This window comes from Phaenicophaeus curvirostris, chromosome 38, assembly GCF_032191515.1.
Source record: "Phaenicophaeus curvirostris isolate KB17595 chromosome 38, BPBGC_Pcur_1.0, whole genome shotgun sequence".
Lineage (NCBI taxonomy): Eukaryota > Metazoa > Chordata > Aves > Cuculiformes > Cuculidae > Phaenicophaeus > Phaenicophaeus curvirostris.
This window is the reverse complement of record NC_091429.1, coordinates 456,227-471,608: the sequence shown is the minus strand read 5'-3', so window position 1 is coordinate 471,608 and position 15,382 is coordinate 456,227. Positions and strand designations below refer to the sequence as shown.

General features: G+C 48.0%; 1 protein-coding gene across 4 annotated transcripts in view; it reads left to right on the top strand.

Annotated features, from left to right (window-relative positions):
* DIP2B (disco interacting protein 2 homolog B) overlaps positions 1–15,382 on the top strand; it is a 60,923-nt gene that overhangs the window by 574 nt on the left and 44,967 nt on the right. The gene's annotated exons all lie outside the window — the stretch shown is intronic.

Here is a 15,382-nt window from a genome sequence, read left to right as displayed (position 1 = left end):
GGAAGGAGACACCCCCATATCTCCCCTCCTTTCTGCTCTGGGGGAAGGAGACCCTCCACATATCTTCCCTCCTTTCTGTCCTGGAGGAGGGAGCCCCCTCCTCTCCTGCCTACTCTGGCAGAGGGAGAACCTCCCTCCCCTCCGCTCCTGCCTGTCCTGGGGGAGGGAGCCCCCCCACATCTCTCGTGCTTGTCCTGCTGGAGAGACTCCCTCCGCCTCCCTTCCTGGCTGCCCTGGGAGAGGGAGACCCCCATATCTTCCCTGCTCTCCCTTCCAGTCTGTTTGGGCGAGGAAGACCCCAGCCCCCCGGCTCTGCCTGTCCTCAGGGCCCTCTTGTTCGCTCCCCTCCACTTTTCCTTCGTGCAGCCTCTCCCCTGCGGTTTCTGCGCCGAGGGGGCAGCCGGGGGTCTGGGGGCGAGGCGAAGGAGCTCGGGATCCACATGGAAGCCGAGCCCGCTCTGCTTCCCACTTCTGAATAAGTTCTTTTGCAAAGCCATAACCGGGACAGAGCATGCGCTTTGTTTTTTTTGTTGTTTCCTTTTTTGCATGGGTTTGCCTTTGTGTTCTAGTGCTTAAAACGCTGCTCCTAATATAGCTTTGTTGTCAAGTTCCCTCGTGAAGCCGGAGGGCGAGGGATGAAGCTGTGGGAGAGGGTGAAGGTTGCAGAGCAGGTAGCTCTGTTTTACATCTCTCTGAGTTCCCTCGCTCTGTCACGGTGCAAACCCACTGTCGGGATCATTGTGGGGCTCACTGCCTGGTTGCAATCCTCTCTGGAGCTCTTGGCGCTAAAATTGATGAAAACCCAAGTTGATTTAATGTCTTTATAACTCTTGCGTTGTCTCAGAACACACGGGGTGTAAAGGAGACCTGTTCACTAATCCAAAGATCAGGATTTCATTCACTGAGCCCCAGCTGCTCGCGTTGGGACAGGGCAGTTGATGTTTTGCCAGATGAAGAAGCCGTGGTAGCGTGTTCTTGGCACGAGTTGTTTGTATTTAAACTTTTAATGTTAGCTGGGTTTCTTTTTTTCATTTTTTTGGCCGATGTTACGTGATATACTTTCTGTAAACATTTAACTACAGCGATAACACTATCTGGTGTTTGGGTTTGGGTGATAACAAAGAACTGAAGAGCATTCTCTTCTGTTGCTCACAATATGATATGGTATCATTTTTATTTTAGGATTTCCTGCATATTTTAAGGGGGCAGAATCTCTTCCCTCACCCTGCTGGCCATGAGTGAAGTTTTCTATGCTATGGCAGTAATTTGATGACTATTGCACCCACCGCTCCTCTGTGTCTTTAATCCTCAAGTTTCTTCATATGCTTAGTATGGATTTGTGTGTGCAAATCACTTTTTTTTCTATCAAAACCCAATGAGGACAAAGAACTTCATGTGGCTGTGTCCTCAAGCTCTTGGAGATGCGTTTCGCGGTGTCTCGTTGTGGAGGTAACTGGGCCCTGACCTGTCTGGGAGCTGAGGGAGCCGATGAGTTCAGGGCATTGTGGAGGTCCTGAAAAATACACCCTAGTTTGAGGCTTAAGTGTAAAGATTTTGAGGCGTATGTGTGCATTGTTCAGCTGGGTAAGAACTACGGGCTGTTTATAGTAAACAATATTGAATAGAAGCATTTTATTAAAATGGCAGCAGTGCTTCATGTTTAACTGATTAATTGCTGCTCAGATAAGAACACTCAATCCCTTTATTTTCCCCCACTCCCTTGTCGCAGCTGTGTTTGTCCCTCGGTTTGAATGTGGAAGTGTTTTTGTGGGTTTTTCTGCATTAGAATCCCTCGCCTCTGGGACAGGAGAGGAGCCGCTTCTGCAGTGAGGCCGTACAAAGACCTCAGGGTCCCTGGCAGCAGGAACTGGGAGATTGTCTTGTCCTGGGGGGTGATCTTAGGAGGAAATGTTCTCTGGCCCAGGTTGCCCAGAGCAGTGGCTGCTGCCCCATCCCTGGAGGGGTTCAAGGCCAGGCTGGATGGGGCTTGGAGCCCCCATGGCAGGGGTGGGACTGGATGGGCTTTGAGGTCCCTCCTAACCCAAACCATTCCAGGATTCTGTGTTCTTACAGTGAGAAGTCCCTGGAGACTTTGGATGCAGACTCAGCATGAACAGCTTGTGTGCTGAACCTTGCAGTGAGTTCTATGCTGCGTGGTGTTACCATGAACCAAGCCAGCGCAGAGAATTCCTAACAATGTCGGGGAAATATCATATTAAAATCTTCTCTGGTGTTCAGCTTGTGAAAGGTGCTGTGTCAGCAAGTAGAATGCAAAGTGGAGCAGGGTGAGTTTAACATCTGCTTAAAATAGAAATCGTAGTTTGCAACGATGAGCCAAGAAACTTCCTTCAGGAGCAATCTGTGCGGACTGAGCAACCGGACTAATTACACCTCTGCCATCCCTGGATCATTCCTTACGGAGCCCTGTGGTCAGTGTGGAAGTAATCCTAGTCCTGTTCCTGAGTACAGTGAAATTGTGCAAACTAGTGGGATGTGTTTCAAGAATCAGTAATTGTTTATTAATCAACTGAAATTGCATTTCGTTATTGTTTCTTCAGTCTTTTACTGTGTTTCTTTACGAAGAAGCACTGGCACGGGTTGCCCAGAGAGATGGTGGATGCTCCATCCCTGGAAACACTCGAGGTCAGGTTGGTTGGGGCTCTGAGCAGCCTGGTCTGGTTGAAGATGTCCCTGCTCACTGCAGGGGGGTGGGACTGGGTGACCTTCATGGTCCCTTCCAATCCAAAGCATTCTGTGATTCAACCTCAGCAATCAGTTTGAGTTGAACTCATTTATTTCTAAGTGTAGGTAAGAATTGGGTTGTTTTCTATCACCGTGCAGTACGTTATACCCAAGTCTTAAACAGCATGTGTTATGGAGATGTCCCATTCCCATAGAGAAGGGATGGGTGTCGTTGAAATGAAATGATAAATAACTGTATGTAAGCAGTGGATTTGGTCCCGGGACTCTACGAAACTAGACCTTGCACATTAGGGTTTAGAACACAAGTCTTATGAGGAACAGCTGAGGGAGCTGGGGTTGTTTAGTCTGGAGGAAAGGAGACCTGATCACTCTCTGCCTAAAAGGACATTGTAGTGCGGTGAGCGTTGGTCTCTTCTCCCTGGTAGCTAGTGACAGGACAAGGAAGATGGCCTGAAGATGCACCAGGAAAGGTTTACGTTGTATAGTAGGAGGAATTTCTTTACTGAAAGGGTTCTTGGGCACTGGCAGAGGCTGCCCAAGGAGGTGTTTGAGTCACCGTCCCTGGAGGGGCTCAAAAAATGAGTAGATGTCGTACTTGGGGACGTGATCTGGTGGTGGACTTAGCAGGGATGGTTGGACTCGATTTTAAAGGTCTTTTCCAACCGAAACCATTCTGTGATTCTGGGATTACTCACGTTTTCCTTCTTTTCTCACATTTGGGTTTTTTCCTTCCTCCTGCTGTTCTTCATCTGTCAGTGACTCCCACATTGTGCATCGCTAATGATGGGAAGGGCTGGCTTGGTATTTGCATCTCCTTTTCATGAGTAAAGCTGCCAGGGATATGAACTTCAGAGTAGACGGCTACCCCCATTTCCATGAATATGGGGGCTCTGTTTGATGCCTTGGGGGCTGAACGCAACTGTGCGTGAAGGTGACTTTGATCCGCTGTGGGATGCTATTTCTTGAAACGTTTGCAGTGTGTGCTGATGAGGTCACGGAACAGGTAAATGGCTGATTTTGTCCCCTAATATGAGTTTTGAAGCACTTCAGCGCTGGGCTTGGGGGTTGCCTGGGTGCTCTGATACTTTGGGTGGAATTTTTAAGCAGCTCCTGTGGCATTAACCTCATCAGAGCTCTATTAATAGAGCTGAGAACTCTTCAGTCGACCAATTCAACGGTTGTAATTATGCTCCTTCCATAGATTTGCTTTCTGCAGTGCATGTTGAGACCATTGTCCAGCTTGGTGGTGAAATTTGTTCTCTCGGTACGAGCTTTGACTTGGGAAGGGGGACAGCTGCCCGATGGCTGCCTGCACGGGCCATCGTGTCTCCGAGAGGTTTAAGCGCCCATAAAGAGCCTACTTGGCTGCTGGGTTTTGTTTAGCTGTGGTTTCTGTCTTGTCCGATGTTTTTAACTGGTAAAGTAGAGTGAACTTCAGTATGCGGTATCCATGGAAGTGTGAGAGCAGGGGGAAACTCCGCTGAGCAGTAGCAAGGAATTCCCCTATTAGGGAATGAACGTCGTCCTCGAACATAATGCCAGTCAGTCCCTTTGGGTTGTGTGACAGGGTTGTGTTCGACAGGGTTACCATGTCATCGCTCTTGCTTCACGTACGGAAGGAGCTGGTTTCTGTTTGCTTTTCTGGTTAAACATGCATGGGGCTGTCTGGTTTGTGATGCCGCGTGGGTGTTTCTGTGAACGGCTTCGTGCACCTGCGTTTGTTCCTTTCAAAGCCGTTTGTCTCTTGCTGAAATGCTGAGGCTCTGTCTGCAGAGAAGACTCACGTTGGGGTTTTTGGAAGCCAAAGAGCAAGCGAGGATGGTGGCACGTGTGGAAAAAGTAGTGTCAGCAGAACAGTTGAAACCCAGGATTGCAGGGCAGCCAAAGAGGAAAGAGCCTTCCTGGAAGAAAACGTGTTGACTCCAGCAAATAGGTAGAATCTTTATTTTGTTTGGCTTGAAAATTTCCTATGGAATCATGGTGTTTTTCTGTTCTATCAAAAACTTTGCCTTTCAGTTTTCATTCTTTTGATTGCCTGGCACCTATCAAACTACGTGAACGTCTTGTTTATAGATTCAGCAGCTGAAGCCCGGGATTTGAATAGATCAGAGAAGAATCAAAGGAAGTGATTGTCCGAGGGAAGACGGGTAACATGGATTTTGCTGAGCAAGCCGGAAGGTTTCATTTCACTTTCTTCCCTGCCATGCAGAAGGAGAACCGTGGCTGCTGTGCAGAAGAGGTGGAAGAGCTTAGGAACGCGAGCTGGGTCTGATCATCTCATTGCTAGCAGGACCTGCAGGTGGTTTGTGTGCGTTTGTGCAGCATCTCGCCCACAAGACTTGCATTAGGCAAAACAGCAATGGGAAAGCTTTTATGTTGCTTTCTTAATTTACCTGTGGGACTGACTGCTGGTAGGGAGCAAATCTGCTGAGAAATCTGTGCGTGGCTTTGACCCAGGATTTTTGTACGTGGCCAGCAGAGGTTTGGCTTTGAAGAACGTAAAACACCTTTCGGAGCATGTCAGAGGGAGCTGTTTGTGGCCATTCTGAGATGATCATTCCTGCCTCGTTTGGCCTTATTCCGATAAGAGCCTTCACTGCAGATGATATTGTGTTTTCTTAAGCTTTGCAGCCCAGGAAATGGTGATACAAGCCTGGCAGCACACGTGTTCCTTCCAGCCTGTCTCACAGGAAGAGGAAATGCAGCTGAAGTCATGACCAGGAGGAGCAAAGGAACAAATCTGTCACATCACACAGAAGGTCCAAAAGATGGTCACAAATTTATACTGTGCAAATGGTCAAAGCAGAATGATTCTGGTGATTAATGGCTTGGAGAGAGCGAGTTAAATACAAATATTGAAAGAAATATTTTGACTCCTGTGGATGGGAGTAGGTTTTGCTGTTGGTTCATGATTGAAGCATGTAAGTATGGTGAAGAAAAGGAAGGGGTTTGGAGCATCCAGGCTGATTTAATAAAGAATAACTGGGAGAGTTAAAGAACATGCATAGTTTTGTGTTGCCCCTTTCGTGCTTAGGAAATGAGGAGTGAGTTTGGGGCTATTTTTAAAAGCTGCACATCTGACCCCTTCACCTCGGGGAGAGGAGGAAATTAGAGGCTTGAAGGAGAGTCCTTCACCACCTCCGCTTCTCTGAAGCTGTGCTGGAGTCAGAACCAGTTTCCTTCGTGGGGTGGGCGGGACATCTGGTAGCGGTGACTCCCGGTTTGTCTTTTCTCATTCTCACTGCCTCTCGTACGGGTGGTGTGAGCAGTTTCAGCTGGGTGCTTGGGCAGGAAATGCTGATCAGACCTGTTAGCCTGACATATCTGCGCTAGAGCCGTGTTTGGTGTTCTTGCCGTGGTGTCCTAGATAACCGATCTTCAGTTTTCTATTTTAAATTCTGTAGCATGAAATATTAAGCAGTAAATGTGATGGATGGGAGCTTAACTGCATGGAGCCGTCTCGCTGGTCGTTCAGACGTTCTTCTAACCGGACGATGCTTGGAGTTCCATAGGAAAGTACATGCACAAAGACCCCTCGTGTTTCTAGTTCATCAGTGATGCTGTGGAAAGGGTGATGGGTTCCTTCCTGATTCCCTCTCTCTGATTAGTTCTTGTCCATTGGATTTATCGTGTTTATTCAGTGGCGAGTTTCAGAAGCCAGAGAGTGAACTCATGGTGTGAAGTCCCAGGGGTGCACCAGAAGCCGGGCAGTATCCTGTTTGCATTGGTTTCGAATACAATGTGCAGATAATTTCTTAAAGTGGTTTTCTTTACGCTGTGTCCCTCAAAGTTATAAAAAGCATTTCCTGACTCTCTCGGCGGATTGCTCGGCTGCTTTTTGGACTTGGATTAAGAGCAAGAGGAATAGAAGCGTCGCTCCGTTGAGCTCCGTTTTTTTCCTGGAGCTTATGAAATCGGGGAAGAGTCATCAGGCCAGGATGTCTCGTTCGATTAATTAGAATGGAAGACTCTTAAATTTGTGCCATGTGTGAGGAAACAGTGATTTATAGTGAACGGATGCTCTGCAGGCAGCGGTGTTCCATCTGCTACATGGATTTCCCCATTACATTTTGATGAGAAGTCTTGGGAGAAGCCTCGCGCCCGTGTTTCTCGTTCGGAGCAATATTTGTCAGTGCTTACTCTCGCCTGGCTATTCTTTCTGATTTCTGTCAGCTTGAACTTTTTTCCAAAGCTGAGGGTTTCTGAATTAGTTACAGACAGGAGAGGTTCTGTTTCCACCAAAAATTGTCACCATAAGAGTAACTTAATGTCCCCTGCCACTCTTGAGAGCAAACACCTCATTTTGTTTAGTGTAACTTAAGCTGATTAAAAGAAAAACACCCCTTACTTAGAGTTTTAGCACTTCCGTGCCAACATAAACTTATTCTAATTCTGGTTGACTGGAGAATTGCTGATACAAACTGGGTCCTCCTGGACTTTGAATTCCATGGGGATGGGAGCCCATGGAGCCTCCAGGGCATGCATTAATGTATTTTGGGAACCCAGAAACGTGAGTTGCTGCCTCAGTGAGCAGCAACTGAGCCTCTCGGAATTGTTCCCCGGCAGTCAGGCAACCTGCTTTCTCCAGCTCCGTGTCCTTAGGGAGTAAAAACAACCAGGAGAATTGTATCCCTGCCTGATAAAATTAGGTCTGCTGTAATCTCTCTTGGAACAGCCGGATGGATGGCTGCCTTGAAAAACATATGTTTTAATGCAGGAATAATGCATTCCATTTAGGATGTCTGTAGCCGTGGGAGCTGGTTGACTTAGTGGATAAAGCACTCCCACTTTGCCTCTGGGATCAGGACTAATGTCAAACATCAGGTCTAAAGTGCAGCAATGGAAAAGAATAATTTGGGATGTTTTTCCTGTCCTTTTCTCTTAACAGGGATGTTGTTCGTGTACGTTAGTCCTAAAGGAGTTTGAGAAATAAACCATCCTGTTGCTGGCAATAGTGTGAATTGCAAAGAGGGGGAGTTGGTGCCTGCGTTTCCAGGTTGTACTTCGCAGTAAGGACACTGATTTAGGAGCAGCAGCGTTGGTGTTGCTCCAGTACAAGTTTAGAATTAATTCCTCTGGGAGCAGTGCAGGTGACTCGCTGAGGGAGGTTCTTTATCCTTTCCTCTCCTGACAGAGCTGCCCTGCAGAGAGGGGAGACGCTGCTGCTGGTGCAGCCTTTGCGCATCTCTGTCGTGCGAGCACAGCCCGCTGCTCTGTTGGGAATTGCTCATCATGTGGTACTTCCAGCTCTTCCTTTTGAGCCGCTGGATTTCATTGCAGAAAGCTAAGAAGTAGTATTTTCCCATTAAGAATTTTCCATATGAGGTGTTGTTGCGAGGATGGAGAGTGGGAGATGGGGCAGGGTGTTGTGAAAGGCTGCTCCTGCCCCTCTGTCGAGGACGAGGAGTGGAGCTTACAGGGGTTTGTGCTGTGTGGCAGCAGCTGACGTTCCTGCTCACAATGTGCGTTGTCACTGTGGTGAGGAGAAGGAGAAGATCTGGGAAGTGGCACGGCAAATTCCAGCCTGGGATTATTCACTATGCGGTGCAGAGCTGAGTCAGGTGATCTGAGCGGAGATAGAAGGTCCTTGATCTTTCGCAGCTCTGGGAGAGGAATAAAGCTTATTAAACTCTGCCGTCTTTTTTTTTTCTTCTTTAATTGAATATAAGCAGAAAATTTCTGGCAGTAAACCAAATATTCTGTATCCACAGGTTATTCCAGCAAGGGACTGATGGCATTTGGTTGGATAACTGCAGGGCTTCTTGCAGCGCTGCTTGTATATGTGAAAGGAGAAGGATAGTGCTGAAAACTTTGCTCTAGGTGGGTCCTGGAGAAAAGCGTGGCTGTGCCTGTGGTGTGTCCTCAAAGACCACAGCCATCGTTCCCTAACAAACCTTTGGCAGCAGCATTGTCTCCACGTACTCCCACCTCTTACCCCTTCGCTCTTTTCCATTGTGAGAGCAAATCAGTTTGTCAAATCAGGTTGATACAGGGGGGTGTGGGGTGTTAATCTTCCGTAGCAATCTTGAAAAACATACCGATCGCACGAGACTGCAGCTTGTCTGATGTGAGCAAAAAGCAGATCTTGTAGTAGTTGTATACTCATGTAAATGGTTTTTGAGACCGAGAGCTATGTTTATTCTTAGGGCAGAAACTCTTAAATGATCCCTTGTGGATTAGAAAGAAGAACAATTCTTATTGTCGTTGGAATGCAAACCTCTGTACTTATGCAATCCTGAGTTGGAAGTTGCTGCAGCGCGAAGGGGAAGTGCTGTTATTTCTAGTCCGTGGACGGGAAGCTGGGATGCACGGGGGTGAGGAGGGTTGCCTGGTCACCCAGAGCAGCAGCAGAGCCGGGATCTGACACTCAGCCCTTTGCTCTGTGGATTGAGGGTGTGAATGGAGAAAGACTCTGAAGTACTCGGTCTGGTAATGAGTGAGTGGATTTCTGTGCAGCGTGCCAAGAGTCTGCACACTCTTCTGTGTGTTCAGGTAATCTGAAGTTGTGCTACAATGGTGATAGTGAGTTTGGGTTGAACATGATGTAAACCAACTGCGTTTGTGAGATTTCTCCTCTCTGCTTTCAATCTCAAGTCCTTCTTGAAGATATTCTGAATTGAAGAAGTCCTGCGGTGCAGAAAAAAGTCAATAGTTGAGAATTGTGGATGAAGACAAACCAAATGAGTCAGGTATAAATACTCCTATTATGTCTTGGCTGCAGCCACACCTAGAAACCTTGAACAAACATTGTTGTTCTGTTTAGTTATTCCTGTGTTTGATACACTTTATTTGTTAAGCCCTGTTTTCAGATTGCAGCTTGCAAAAATGGTGCAGAGCTGGTCACCATTGGTGTTAAACGCTTCCCAATGCTGGTTAGTAATTCTGACCGGAGGCACGGCTGCCTGTGCTGGAGTGTGTTACTGTGCTCTTGTCTGTCCCCCAGATCACAGAATGGTTTGAGTCGGAAGGAAGGAACTATGAAGGTCATCCAGTCCAATGCCCCTGCCGTGAGCAGGGACTCTTCAACCAGATCAGGTTGCTCAAAGCCCCATCCAACCTGACCTTGAATGTTCCCAGGGATGGGGCATCCACCACCCCTCTGGGCAACCTGTGCTCATGCCTCACCACACTCATGGTAACAAATTTCTCCTTAATATCCCATTTAAACCTCTCCTGGTTTTGTTTAAAACCATCCCTCTTTGTCCTATTGTTACAGGCCTTGCTAAAAAGTTCTTCCCCATCTTTCTTCTAAGGCCTCTTTAAGTATTGAAGATCAGAAGGAACCCTTGCAGTTGGGTTGCCTTGCAGGGCTCTCAAGGTGATTCTTTTTTCTTTTCAGTAGGGCTTTAAAAAAAAAAAACCTGGCTACAACAGCAAACAGGAAGATGTAATTGCTCCGTGGCTTTTGCGTTTCAGAATGTTCATTGTAGAACGCCTTGGTAAAACACTTATGGTATCTGGTTATAGCGTGGAAGCTGTAAAGCAAAGCGGGTCCAGCAGAATCATTCCTGTATCGTGATTGCTGTCACGTATCTCGCTGGGTAATTACGTACCTATCAGCATGTGTCTCTTCTCGCGTCTCTGGTGGATGAACTGATCCTTAATAAACCTGAACCAAGTGATTTTTTTCATGTGGGACTTGAAGAAAAAAGGCAATTTGAACCCTTCCCCTCCCTCTCTCCCTCCTCTGATTCCAGTTCTTCTGTTGTAGCTCTCATAAAGAGGGGCCTGAAGTTTCCTCTGCTGAGCTTGGCTGTCGCTGATTTCAAGGGCTTCTTGACAGAGGTCAGGGTTTGGTTTTTGGTTCTTGTCCAAACACTTTGCATTGTTCTTTTGTACTGACTGCTCTCCTTTGGGCTTTGGATGTGGCCTGTGGAATGTGATCCTCTGGCTCCAAAGAGTCGTAGAGTTTGCCCTTACACACACTCACCTGCAGTGATCCTTGGTTTGGTCATGTGGTGGCTCAGGGGATCCACCCCATTTGTTTCTCTGCAGTGATGATCTTTAAGGTCCCTTCCAACCCAAGGAGGCTCACGCTTGTCTGTATCGAGTCTGTAGCAGAGGTGACGCTTTATTTTTTTTCACATTGAAGAGATTTAAATGGAGTTGGCAAAGCTACGAGGGAAGAGGGTCACGGAGTAAGGCAGACGATAGCGGTAGAGTTCTCTGTGCCATGCAGGATGCTGTAACTTCACTTCTTCTCTGAGGAGAGCAATTACTCCTTGTGTTCTCGTGTTTAAAATTACAGAATTACCTTCCTGTGAACAATCAAGTTGTGTGAAAGACACAGACGCGTTGTATGGCACTGCAGGCGCACTCCTCTTCCAGCAGAGACAGAGCTATTTGGGCAGAAGGATAAAAGGAAAGACTTGGCATGGAGAACTGGTGAAGGAGTAAATAGTCTTCTATTAGGATGGAGTTTGGCTTCAGGTTATGAAAGATCTGGCAGCAGTGCAGCTCGGAGCGTGTTTGCTGCTTCCTATCGCTGCGGCCGTGTGGAGTGACGGGTTGTGCCGGTAGCGCTTCTCAAGGATCTGCCATGGGATCTGGGTTGACAGGCTTCAAAAATGAACAGTATTGCTGGTGAGTGCTCGACATGGCGAGAGGAAAACCTGCAGCACAGGGCAGAGGATGGAGGACGGAAGGGATTGGTTAAGTGAAGAGGTCTGGGACATTGAAGATGTTTTTTGTCTGTAACTCAGGAATAGGAATTTAAGAATGGCTTAAATTTTCTATGGGTGAAAAGTGACAACAAGTCTCCAAGGATTATTGTCACATCAGAACATGCCAGCAGTCGTTGGATTGTTTCCACGTTCTAAAGGGTTTGTTTGAAGCTCTTTCATGGATTCCTAGTTGAAAGGTAGATTTCTGCTCCTTCAGTGCATTCTGCCCTGAGCAATTGCAGACAGCATCTCTCCTTAACTCACTAAACCAGTTAACGCTTGAGCTTTGAACGCATCGCCTGCAATTGAAGTGTCACAGACTGTTAGATACGTCAACGAGAAAGCCCGTGCTGGTTGTTCCAGGGAGTTACCTCATGGAAGGGAAAAGCTGACTTGGGTTTCCTGCGATATCCTTTACCTCGGATTGTGCAGGGTGCGAATCCAAAGCCGCCCTGCCTTATCTCTGGATGGAGGCACATCTGAAAAGGGAGAAGGCAGCCAAGCAGGGGCAGCTTGCCAATTGCTCAAAGCCTTTGTTGGAGACTAAAGGAAACCTGCGCCTATTAGGCTCCTATACAGCCCCAGGGGCTTTCCTGGCCTCCTATGGAGAGAAGATGAAGGCAGCCACATGGAAATGGTCGCACACTTTTGCATGTCAGCCTACATTAGCTCTTCAGGCCCTGGTGGTTGGGTTTGAATGCTAAGATCTTGCGCTCCACTCTCGGGGTTTTCATCCCGCGGGTCTGTCAGTACAGTGCTTAACCCATCTGTTGAAACTGAACCATCAGGAAAGCACCTTCTGTGCAAGAATTCTTGCAAAACCGGTCTCTTACCGATCTGCTTGGAGCCCGCAGGTGATTTCATTCCCATCTTGAAGAAGGAGATGGTTCCAGTGGTCAGGCTCTGCTGCGTCACCCCTGGGAAGGGTGGCTGCTACTGGGAGGACTACTTTCTCCATGTGATAAATTCCTCACTATCAAACCTGTGCTGCTCAGCGGTGGCTGGAAAAGGCCATTATGTTTGTAGTTGAAAGCAAAGCCTGGTGCGAATATGATATTTTATCAAAAAGTTACAAGCATCTCCCTGTTAGTATTATTACGCTGCCACACTGGTTTTATAAACATCCTAGAGCTCTTTGAAATGGTTTGATATCTGGTGATTACGGCTCCGTTAGGCGCAGGAACAGATGGTCACTAGAGGAGTGCTTTTTCTGTTGTCATCTACAGCAGAAATGCTGAAATGAAAGGCCATGTTAAATTCTCATCTCCTCGGTCCTGAGGCTGGGGAGTGCAGCATGTGGTGCACTGGAGAGCTCAGATTGATGTGACCGAGGAGGAGGTAGCTCATCGAGAGGCTGGAGATTGTCCGGAGAAGGAATGGAGCTGGGGAAGGGGCTGGAGAACAAGGGTTGTGGGGGCGGCTGAGGGACCTGGGGCTGTTTGGTCTGGAGAAGAGGAGGCTGAGGGGAGAGCTCATCGCTCTCTGCAGCTCCTGGAAAGGTAGGAGCCAGGCGATGGTTGGCCTCAAGTTGCAGCGGGGGAGGTTTAGATTGGATACTGGGAAAAATTTCTCTACTGAAAGAATGGTGAAATCCTGGTGGAGCAAGGCTACCAGCCAAAAGCGAGCAGGAATTAGGCTGTGGAGGTGGCACCCGTGGCAGGGGTGGAACTGGATGGGCTTTGAGGTCCCTTCCAACCCAAACCATTCCAGGATTCTGTGTTTCTATTGGTAACCTTTCGTCTCTACTCTTCATCAGCTGCATGATTACCATGCACTGTTGTTACTGGTTTGTTGTGAATGGTTTTACCGGCTGTTGCTCTTCCAGCTCCTGACCTGCACAGCTGTAGCTTGGGTGGTTTTCTTTTTTATTCATAATTCCATCTCAGCATAGATGCTTGCAAGAAATCTTTCATCTCTTGCTCTGGGCCATACAGAACTGGAGTGGCAAAGGAGCCTTGTGTTTTTGCACTGGCTTAATCATTTTCAGAATATTAATATTTAATTTAGTCTTTTTAAAGCTTTTAGCAGCTTTGTCAGGGTTTCATCCCTGTGGAAGTGCGTGTGAGGACAACTCAGGAGAGCGTTCTGATTAACTTACATTGGAGAGTGGTTTTATTTATGACTAGATTTGTGTCTGAAGTACTTTGAAGAAGCTCATCCTGTTCCGTAAGTAACTTCGCCATAAATTGAACCATAAAACAAATCCTGCAGTTTTTCCTTTTCTGTAGCCAAGCAGATCCTTTGCCACATCCCATGAGACTTTCTTGCCCGTAAAGACCAGCCTGCGTTGTGGTTCTCCAGGGAAGAAGGTGGATGCGGTCGGCTGTGCTGTGTGGGGAGCAGCAGGAGCCCTCGTGGTGCGTCCTCTGCCACTGCCGTTCCCTCGCTCTGCTCGGTGCGGGGCAGGGCGCTGCCACTGGACTCTGAATCCTGACGGGATTTTGTGGGATAGAAATCCTTCTGTTCTCAGCCTGAGCCCTGTGGTGCTTTCCTGCCAGAGAGCAGTGCCAACACAAACGGGTGTTTTGGTGACTAGGAAGGGTTCAGCTTTCACTTGGTCATCAGTGTGGTTACTGACGCTGCTCTTATGGTTTTAGCAGCTTATATAAATGATATTTCATCATTTTTGAGCCATTTTTGTGATACATTTCACAGAATCGTAGAATGGTTTGGGTTGGAAGGGACCTCAAAGCCCATCCAATTCTACCCTCTGCCATGGGCAGGGACACCTCCCACTCCCATCCAGCCTGGCCTTGAACCCCTCCAGGGCTGGGGCAGCCACCACTGCTCTGGGCAGCCTGGGCCAGGGCCTCCTCACCCTCACAGCAAAACGTTTTTCCCTAAGATCTCATCTCCATCTCCCTTCTTTCAGCTCAAAACTTTTCCCCCCTCATCTCTCCCTGCCCTCCTTGACCAAGAGCCCCTCCCCAGCTTTCTTGGAGCCCCTTTCAGTGCTGGAGGTTGCTCTGAGGTCAGCTTGGAGCCTTCTCGTCTCCAGGCTGAGCCAGCCCAACTCTCTCAGCCTGTCCTCGGATGGGGGGTATTTGATCTTGGTGAGATTGCAGCTTAGTAGCTGAAACACCATGAAATTTTTGCCTGTTGTGAGAGATGAAGTTCCTGCTCTTCCCAGGTTGAAGGTGTTTTGGGTGCAGAGCGTGCAGTGTGAGGGCGGGTCTGGTGCTGGCAGGTTCAGTGTAATGAGGTAATCTGGCCTGAGAAACATTTGGGACCAGTTTAGAGATGGGTTGTTTTTTTTCCCCTCTGCCTGCATCGCTGCTTTCTGCTGTTCTTGCTGGGTTTGTGGTTCAGCCTGGGCAGGAGTCGATGCTTCTCAGCTGACTGTGCTGCGAGCTGTGGCCGAGTCCCCTTGGAGGGACTCCCGAGACTCCTGATTCAAGATGGAAACAACAAAGGGGAAGCGCCCTTGGCGTCCTGGCCCCTGGCAGCGCTGTTTCTATTTCCCAGTGAGTGTTTCTGTCCTTTTGGCTGTGCTGGGTCAGTCCATCGGCTGCTTAAAAGAGTTTGTTTACTGCTGACTCTGGCTTTTCGTACTTATTTGCTGAATTTACCAACGGGAGCTTTCCCTTACCTGCTGAAGGCTGGGTCTTTTCCAGAGGAACATGTTTATTTTCCTTCCCTTTTTATTATAAATAAACCACAATCAGTTTATTTCCACTGTATCAAATGTCTCTGGCCTTCACAGGAACAGAGTGCAGAAGTATCAAAATAAAACAGAACAGTGTGGAGAGTGATTGTATTGTGGTGTTTGCTTACCCAGCAGCTCTTCCGATGTGCCAGAGGTAAAACTTGCTTCCTTTTCCATCGCTGCTCGGCTTGTCTGTGCAGTTCAGGGACTGACTTGTCGATGTTACACGTACCACAGAATCATAGAATAGTTTGGGTTGGAAAGGACCTCAAAGCCCATCCAGTCCCACCCTGCCATGGGCAGGGACACCTCCCACGGGATCAGGGGCTCCAAGCCCCATCCAACCTGGCCTCGAACCCCTCCAGGGATG